Source organism: Oncorhynchus keta, unplaced genomic scaffold (assembly GCF_023373465.1).
Source record: "Oncorhynchus keta strain PuntledgeMale-10-30-2019 unplaced genomic scaffold, Oket_V2 Un_scaffold_9322_pilon_pilon, whole genome shotgun sequence".
Lineage (NCBI taxonomy): Eukaryota > Metazoa > Chordata > Actinopteri > Salmoniformes > Salmonidae > Oncorhynchus > Oncorhynchus keta.
The window spans coordinates 215,981-224,485 of record NW_026291015.1 but is presented as its reverse complement, the minus strand read 5'-3'; the positions used below and the strand labels follow the sequence as shown (position 1 = coordinate 224,485).

Genomic DNA, 8,505 nt, shown 5'->3' with positions numbered 1-8,505 from the left:
TACTTTCCCCAATTCCCTTCGTTGTTGTACTGGCTAAGGTACAGTCACTTGATAAAAGATGGAGGACCTCTGATCAGGGATCTGCTACCAACGGGACTCTCGGAACTGTAGTTTTCTTTGCTTTTCAGAAACAGAGACAAGATACCCCCCACGGCTATCCATCTCGGTGGATTCTCCATTCACCGGGCGGACAGGACAATGGAGCCAGGGAAATCAAGGGGGGGACGGTTTTGCCCCTTCATCAACTCCAAATGGTGTGCTAATTCCAAAATGGTGGAAGTGTCGACCCACTGTTCACCCATCTTGGAATACCTGATTGTCAAATGCTCACCCTTCTACCTCCCGAGGGATTTTTCAGCTGTTATCGTGATTGCTGCATACATTCCTCCTCAGGAAAAGAAAAATAACAAGCTGGTGCTTAACGAACTGTACAAGGCTATAAACAAGCAGGAAGCCCTACACCCAGAGACTGACTTTCTGGTTGCCGCCGATTTAATTTGGCGTCACTAAGACACGTGATTTCCAACTTCCATCAACACATCTCCAATGCCACTGGGGGTGATAAAGCCCTAGGCCACTGCTATTCTACCCACATGCAAGCATACAAGGCTTTCCCTCCTCCGCCATTCGGCAAATCAGGTCATGACTCTTGCTTTCTGTGTACAAGCAGAAGCTGAAATAGGAAGTACCCGCAATTCGCTCTGTTGAGAAATGGTCACCAGAATCAGTGGCTACAGGACTGCTTTTCTGTCGCTGATTGGAATATGTTTTGAGACTCCGTCGATAACATCGACGAGCTAACCATCTCCATCACCGGTTTCATTAGAAAATGCATTGATGAAGTTGTACCCATGGTGAGGGTGAGCTGCTTCCCCAATCAAAAGCCCTGAATTAACACAGAGGTTGGTTCTAAACTAAAGAGCAGGGCTACCGCACACAGTGCTATCGTAGACAAAACCTGATGCTACGGCTGAAGACAAGAGTAAGTACAAGAAGGCGCGCTATGACCTCTGCAGAGTCATCAAATGAGCAAAAGGACAATATAGGAATAAGGTGGAATGATATTACACAGGCTCCAACGCCCGCCACATGTTGCAGAGGCTACAGTCCATTACGGATTACAAAGGAAGATCCAACCATGATCTGACCATCAATGCCTCTCTACCAGATGAACATTTTATGTACTCTTTGACAACAACAACAACATCGAGCCGGGTGTGAGGACCGTCACCAACCCAGAGGACTAGGTGACCTCGCTCTCCGAGGCCGATGTGAGAAGGGTCTTTAATCAGGTCAACACCCGCAAGGCTGTGGGCCCTGACGGTATTCCAGGGCGCGTTCTCAGAGCATGCACGGACAGCTGGCAGGCATATTCAGAGTAATTTTGAACCTCTCCTTGTCCCAGTCTGTAATCCCCACATGTTTTAAGATGACCACAATCATCTCTGTTTCTAAGAATTGTAAGGCCACAATTATTAACGCTCTTTGATCATGAAGTGCTTTGAGAGGCTGTTTATGACACACATCAACTCCATCATCCTAGGCACCCTGGACCCACTTTAATATGCATACCGCCCTAATAGATTCATAGATTCATACACCGTTATCCCCATCCAAGTTTGTCGCTAAGCTTAGGACTCTGGGTCTGAATACCTCAATCAGCAACTGGATCCTGGACTTCCTGACGGGCCGACACCAGATGTTGAGGGCAGGCAACATCACCCCACCACACTGACCTTTAACACAGGTCCCACAGGGGTGTGTGCTTACTCCCCTCCTGTACTCCCTGTTAATCCACGACTATGTGACCATGCACGACTCCAACACCATTATCAGATTCGCTGACGACATGACAGTGGTAGGCCTGATCACGGGCGACGATGACTCAGCTTACTGGGATGATGTCAGTGACCTTGCAGTGTGGTGGTGCTACAGAGGGTTTTGAGGACAGCCCAGTACATCCCTGGGGCCAAGCTTCCTGCCATCTAGAACCTCTACATGTGTATCAGGCAGTGTGAAAAAAAGGCCCGGAAAATCGTCAAAGACCTCAACCACTCAAGCTATAGACAATTCTCTCTCATTCCGCACTGCAGGCGGTACAGGGGCATCAAGTTTGATACCAACAGGCTCTTGAACAGCTTCAACAGGCTCTTGAACAGCAGAGGGAACACCCCCCTATCCACATCGATGGAACAGTAGTGGAAAGGGTAGCAAGTTTTAAGTTCCTCGGCATACACATCACAGACAAACTGAATTGGTCCACTCACACTGACAGCGTCGTGAAGAAGGCGCAGCAGCGCCTCTTCAACCTCAGGAGGCTGAAGAAATTCGGCTTGTCACCAAAAGCACTCACAAACTTCTACAGATGCACAATCGAGAGCATCCTGGCGGGCTGTATCACCGCCTGGTACGGCAACTGCTCCGCCCTCCGCCCTCAACCGTAAGGCTCTCCAGAGGGTAGTGAGGTCTGCACAACGCATCACCAGGGGCAAACTACCTGCCCTCCAGGACACCTACACCACCCGATGTTACAGGAAGGCCATAAAGATCATCAAGGACATCAACCACCCGAACCACTGCCTGTTCACCCCGCTGTTCACCCCGCTATCATCCAGAAGGCGAGGTCAGTACAGGTGCATCAAAGCTGGGACCGAGAGACTGAAAAACAGCTTCTATCTCAAGGCCATCAGACTGTTAAACAGCCACCACTAACATTGAGTGGCTGCTGCCAACACACTGTCATTGACACTGACCCAACTCCAGCCACTTTAATAATGGGAATTGATGGGAAATGATGTAAATATATCACTAGCCACTTTAAACAATGCTACCTTATATAATGTTACTTACCCTACATTATTCATCTCATATGCACACGTATATATTGTACTCTACATTTACATTTAAGTCATTTAGCAGACGCTCTTATCCAGAGCGACTTACAAATTGGTGCATTCACCTTATGACATCCAGTGGAACAGTACTCTACATCATCGACTGCATCCTTATGTAATACATGTATCACTAGCCACTTTAACTATGCCACTTTGTTTACTTTGTCTACATACTCATCTCATATGTATATACTGTACTCGATACCATCTACTGTATGCTGCTCTGTACCATCACTCATTCATATATCCTTATGTACATATTCTTTATCCCCTTACACTGTGTATAAGACAGTAGTTTTGGAATTGTTAGTTAGATTACTTGTTGGTTATCACTGCATTGTCGGAACTAGAAGCACAAGCATTTCGCTACATTCGCATTAACATCTGCTAACCATGTGTATGTGACAAATACAATTTGATTTGATTTGATTTATACCCAAGCAATACGACTACCTAACAAAACACTACACGGACCGAGTTTACCTTGTATCTTTATTTTGCAAAGTCTCTATGCACACTCACAGGGCCCTACACACTCAAACACAATGACAAATCGAATCAAATTGTATTGGTCACATACACATGGTTAGCAGATGTTATTGCTGGTGTAGCGAAATTATTGTTCTTCTAGCTCCGACAGTGCAGTAATATCTAACAAGTAATATATAACAAATGACACAACATATACCCAAAAATCTAAGTAGGAATGAATTAAGACTATATACATATGGACGAGCGATATCAGAGCAGAATGGACTAAGATACAGTAGTATAGTATAGAAAACAGTACATACATATGAGATGAGTAATACCAGATATGTAAACATTAAGTGACTACGATACCGTAGAATAGTATAGAAAACAGTATATAAATATGAGATGAGAAATACCAGATATGTAAATATTATTAAAGTGACTAGTGTTCAATTCCTTAAAGTGGCCAGTTACTTCTAGTCTATGTCTATAGGCAGCCACCTCTAATGTGCTAGTGATGGCTGTTTACCTTCTTATGGTATAGGGGACGCTTGCATCCCACTCTGCCAAAAGCCAGGGAAAATGGAGCGTGGAAAATTCAAATAAATGATATAAAAATCAAACTTCCATTAAATCACACATGTAAGATACTCAATTAAAGCCACACTCGTTGTGAATCCAGCCAACATGTCAGATTTAAAAAAAGGCTTTTCGGTGAAAGCATAAGAAGCTATTATCTGATGATAGCACAACAGTAAACAAAGAGGGTAGCATATTTCAACCCTGCAGGCACTACACAAAACGCAGAAATAAAATATAAAACATGCCTTACCTTTGACGAGCTTCTTTTGATGGCACATAAACACATATGTCCCATAAACATCACAATTGGTCCTTTTGTTCGATTAAATCCGTCCATATATATCCAAAATGTCCATTTATTTGGCGCGTTTGATCCAGAAAAAAACAGCTTTCAAATTGCGCAACGTCACTACAAAATATTTCAAAAGTTGCCTGTAAACTTTGCCAAAACATTTCAAACTACTTTTGTAATTCAACTTTAGGTATTTTTAAACGTTAATAATCGATCAAATTGAAGAAGGGTCTATCTGTGTTCAATACAGGAAGACAACAAACCAAGCTACTTTTCAAGTCTTGCGCAACTCTCAACAGTGTTACGCAGTTCCTAGATGGCCGTACTTCTTCATTGCACAAATGAATAACCTCACCCAAATTCCAAAGACTGTTGACATCCAGTGGAATCGGAGGGAACTGAAAACAAGTTCCTAAGAAATACCATTTCCCAATGAGAAATCACTGAACAGACAGAGACCTCAACAATTCTGAACGGTTAGTCCTCAGGGTTTTGCCTGTTACATAAGTTCTATTATACTCACAGACATGATTCAAACAGTTTTAGAAACTTCAGAGTGTTTTCTGACATGTTGTCTATCCAAATCTACTAATACTATGCATATATTATATTCTTGGCATGAGTAGCAGGAAGTTGAAATTGGGCACGCTATTTATCCAAAAGTGAAAATGCTGCCCCCTATACCTTAAGAAGTTAAAAGTCTGATGGCCATGTCTCCTAATGGGGGCTCCCTGCAGGGAAACAGCGTGGCGGAGCTGGTCCAAGTCTGTTGGGTCTGTCATGGCCAGTTCGTACTATCAAGGCACAAGGCGAGACCCAGATGCAGTCACAGGAGGCAGACACCGACATTTTGCTTCTGGACAGACTGAACACCCTCTTCGCTCGCTCTGAGGACAATACAGTACCACCGACATGGCTCCCTATCAAGGACTGTGGGCTCTCCTTCTCCATGGCTGAGGTGAGTAAGACGTTTAAGCATGTTAACCCTCGCAAGGCTGGCGGCCCAGTTGGTATTCGTAAAAGCGTCCCCAGAGCATGCGCAGACCAGGTGGCTACAGTGTTTACAGATATATTCAATCTCTCCCTATCCCAGTCTGTTGTCCCCACATGCTTCAAGATGGCCACCATTGTACTTGTACCTAAGAAAGCAAAGGTAAGTGAACTAAATGACTATTGCCCCATAGCACTCACTTCTGTCATCATGAAGTGCTTTGAGAGACTAGTCAAGGATCATATCACCTCCACCTTCACTGCCAACCTAGACCCACCTCAATTTGCTTACCCCCCCAATAGATCCACAGACGATGGTCCTTCTGTAGCTCAGTTGGTAGAGCATGGCGCTTGTAACGCCAGGGTAGTGGGTTCGATCCCCAGGACCACCCATACGTAGAATGTATGCACACATGACTGTAAGTCGCTTTGGATAAAAGCGTCTGCTAAATGGCATATATTATTATTATATTACGATGCAATCGCCACCACACTGCACACTGCTCTGTCCCATCTGGACAAGAGGCATAACCATGTAAGAATGCTGTTCATTGACTATACCTCAGCATTCAACACCATAGTACCCTTCAAGCTCATCATCAAGCTCGAGGCCCTGGGTCTGAACCCCTACCTGTGCAACTGGGTCATGGACTTCCTGACGCCCCCAGGTGGTGAAGGTAGGAAACAAGAGTGCGTGCTCAGCCCCTCCTGTACTCCCTGTTCACCCATGCCTGCATGGCCATGCACACCTCCAACTCAATCATCAAGTTTGCAGATGACACAACAGTAGTAGTCTTGATTACCAACAACGATGAGACAGCCTACAGGGAGGAGGTGAGGGCTCTGGGAGTGTTGTGCCAGGAAAATAACCTCTCACTCAACATCAACAAAACTAAGGAGATGATCGTGAACTTCAGGAAACAGCAGAGGGAGCACCCCCCTATCCACATCGATGAGACCGCAGTGGAGAAGGTGGAAAGCTTCAAGTTCCTCGGCGTACACATCACTGGAAAAATTAAGTTGTCCACCCACACAGACAGTATGGTGAAGAAGGCGCAACCGTGCATCTTCAACCTCAGGAGGATAAAGAAATTTGGCTTAACACCTAAAACCCTCACAAAGTTTTACAGATGCACAATTGAGAGCATCCTGTCGGGTTGTATCACCGCCTGGTACGGCAACTGCACCGCCCACAACTGCAAATCTCTCCAGAGGGTGGTGCAGTCTGCCCAACGCAGTACCGGGGACAAACTTCCCATCCTCCTGGACACCTACACAACCCGATGCCATAGGTTGGCAATAAAGATCAACCCTTTTATAATCTGTGATTGTCTGTAGACCCTGCCACACATGTCTTGTGTGTAAGCCATTGAACTGGGACTCAACTTTGTCCCTATACTGACGTTTAGCCTGCTTGATTGCTTTGTTTGTGTTCTTCCATATTCCCAGTCTTCTTGCTCTGGTTAGATGCGATGGTTTGCGCTTTCAATTTTGCGCGATTGCTCCCATCTATCCACAGTTTCTGATTGGGGTAGGTTTTAATAGTCACATTGGGTACAACATCTCCTATGCACTTCCTGATAAACTCATTCACCGTATCATTATATGTGTCGATATTCTTTTCTGAAGCTACTCTGAACACATCCCAGTCAGCGTGATCAAAACAATTTTGAAGCGTGGTTTTCAGTTTGTCAGATCAGCATTGAATAGTCCTTGCCACGGTTGCTTCCCATTTGAGTTTCTGCCTGTAGGAGGGGAGGAGCGAGATGGAATCGTTGTCCAATTTGCCGAATGGAGGGTGGGGGAGGGTCTTATATGCATGCTGGAAGGTAGCATAACTATGATTGAGGGTTTTAGCAGTGTGAGTACAACAATCAAAATGTTGATAGAATTTCGGGAGCCTTTTCCTAAAATTTGCTTTGTTAAAATCCCCAGCAACAATAAATGCAGCCTCAGGATATGTGGTTTCCAGTTTGCATAAAGTGCAGTTAAGTTCTTTGAGGGCCGTCGTGATATCGGCTTGAGGGAGTACATACAGACTGCTGTGGCTATTATTGACAAAAAGTATCTTGGGAGATAGTACGGTCGGTATTTGATTGTGAGATATTCTAGGTCGGGTGAACCGAAGTACTGTATGTTAACAGTTGTTGACTCTGAAAACATATTCCCCTGCACCAAAACAAACCTGCCAGAGGGATCAGAGATGGTGTTGTTGACTCTGAAAACATATTCCCCTGCACCAAAACAAACCTGCCAGAGGGATCAGAGATGGTGTTGTTGACTCTGAAAACATATTCCCCTGCACCAAAACAAACCTGCCTGAGGGATCAGAGATGGTGTTGTTGACTCTGAAAACATATTCCCCTGCACAAACAAACCTGCCTGAGGGATCAGAGATGGTGTTGTTGACTCTGAAAACATATTCCCCTGCACAAACAAACCTGCCTGAGAGATCAGAGATGGTGTTGTTGACTCTGAAAACATATTCCCCTGCACCAAAACAAACCTGCCAGAGGGATCAGAGATGGTGTTGTTGACTCTGAAAACATATTCCCCTGCACCAAAACAAACCTGCCAGAGGGATCAGAGATGGTGTTGTTGACTCTGAAAACATATTCCCCTGCACAAACAAACCTGCCAGAGGGATCAGAGATGGTGTTGTTGACTCTGAAAACATATTCCCCTGCACCAAAACAAACCTGCCAGAGGGATCAGAGATGGTGTTGTTGACTCTGAAAACATATTCCCCTGCACCAAAACAAACCTGCCAGAGGGATCAGAGATGGTGTTGTTGACTCTGAAAACATATTCCCCCTGCACCAAAACAAACCTGCCAGAGGGATCAGAGATGGTGTTGTTGACTCTGAAAACATATTCCCCTGCACCAAAACAAACCTGCCAGAGGGATCAGAGATGGTGTTGTTGACGCAGATGGGGATGTGTCTACTTATCAAAATTGCAGTTCCTCTTGCTTTGGTGTTAAAAGAGGACGCAAAAGCTTGTCATACCCATTCCCTCTTCAATGTCTTGTGTTCACTGGCTGTAAGATGTGTTTCTTGTAAAAACACAGTGTCAGCCTTTAATTTCTTAAGGTATGTATAGATGATTTTCCTCTTAATTGGGGTGTTAAGACCTTTTTTAAATATTTGTTTCACCTTTATTTAACCAGGTAGGCAAGTTGAGAACAAGTTCTCATTTACAATTGCAACCTGGCCAAGATAAAGCAAAGCAGTTCGACAGATACAACGACACAGAGTTACACATGGAGTAAAA

At 44.7% G+C, this 8,505-nt stretch overlaps 1 long non-coding RNA gene across 1 annotated transcript; it reads right to left on the bottom strand.

The window, feature by feature from the left end:
- Window positions 1-7,406: 7,406 nt before the first annotated feature.
- On the bottom strand, window positions 7,407-8,031 carry LOC127929640 (uncharacterized). The gene is made up of 3 exons (XR_008135664.1): window positions 7,867-8,031; window positions 7,739-7,803; window positions 7,407-7,547 (listed from the first exon to the last, which is right to left on the bottom strand). It is a non-coding gene; the product is annotated as an uncharacterized LOC127929640 (long non-coding RNA).
- Between the last annotated feature and the right edge of the window lie 474 nt (window positions 8,032-8,505).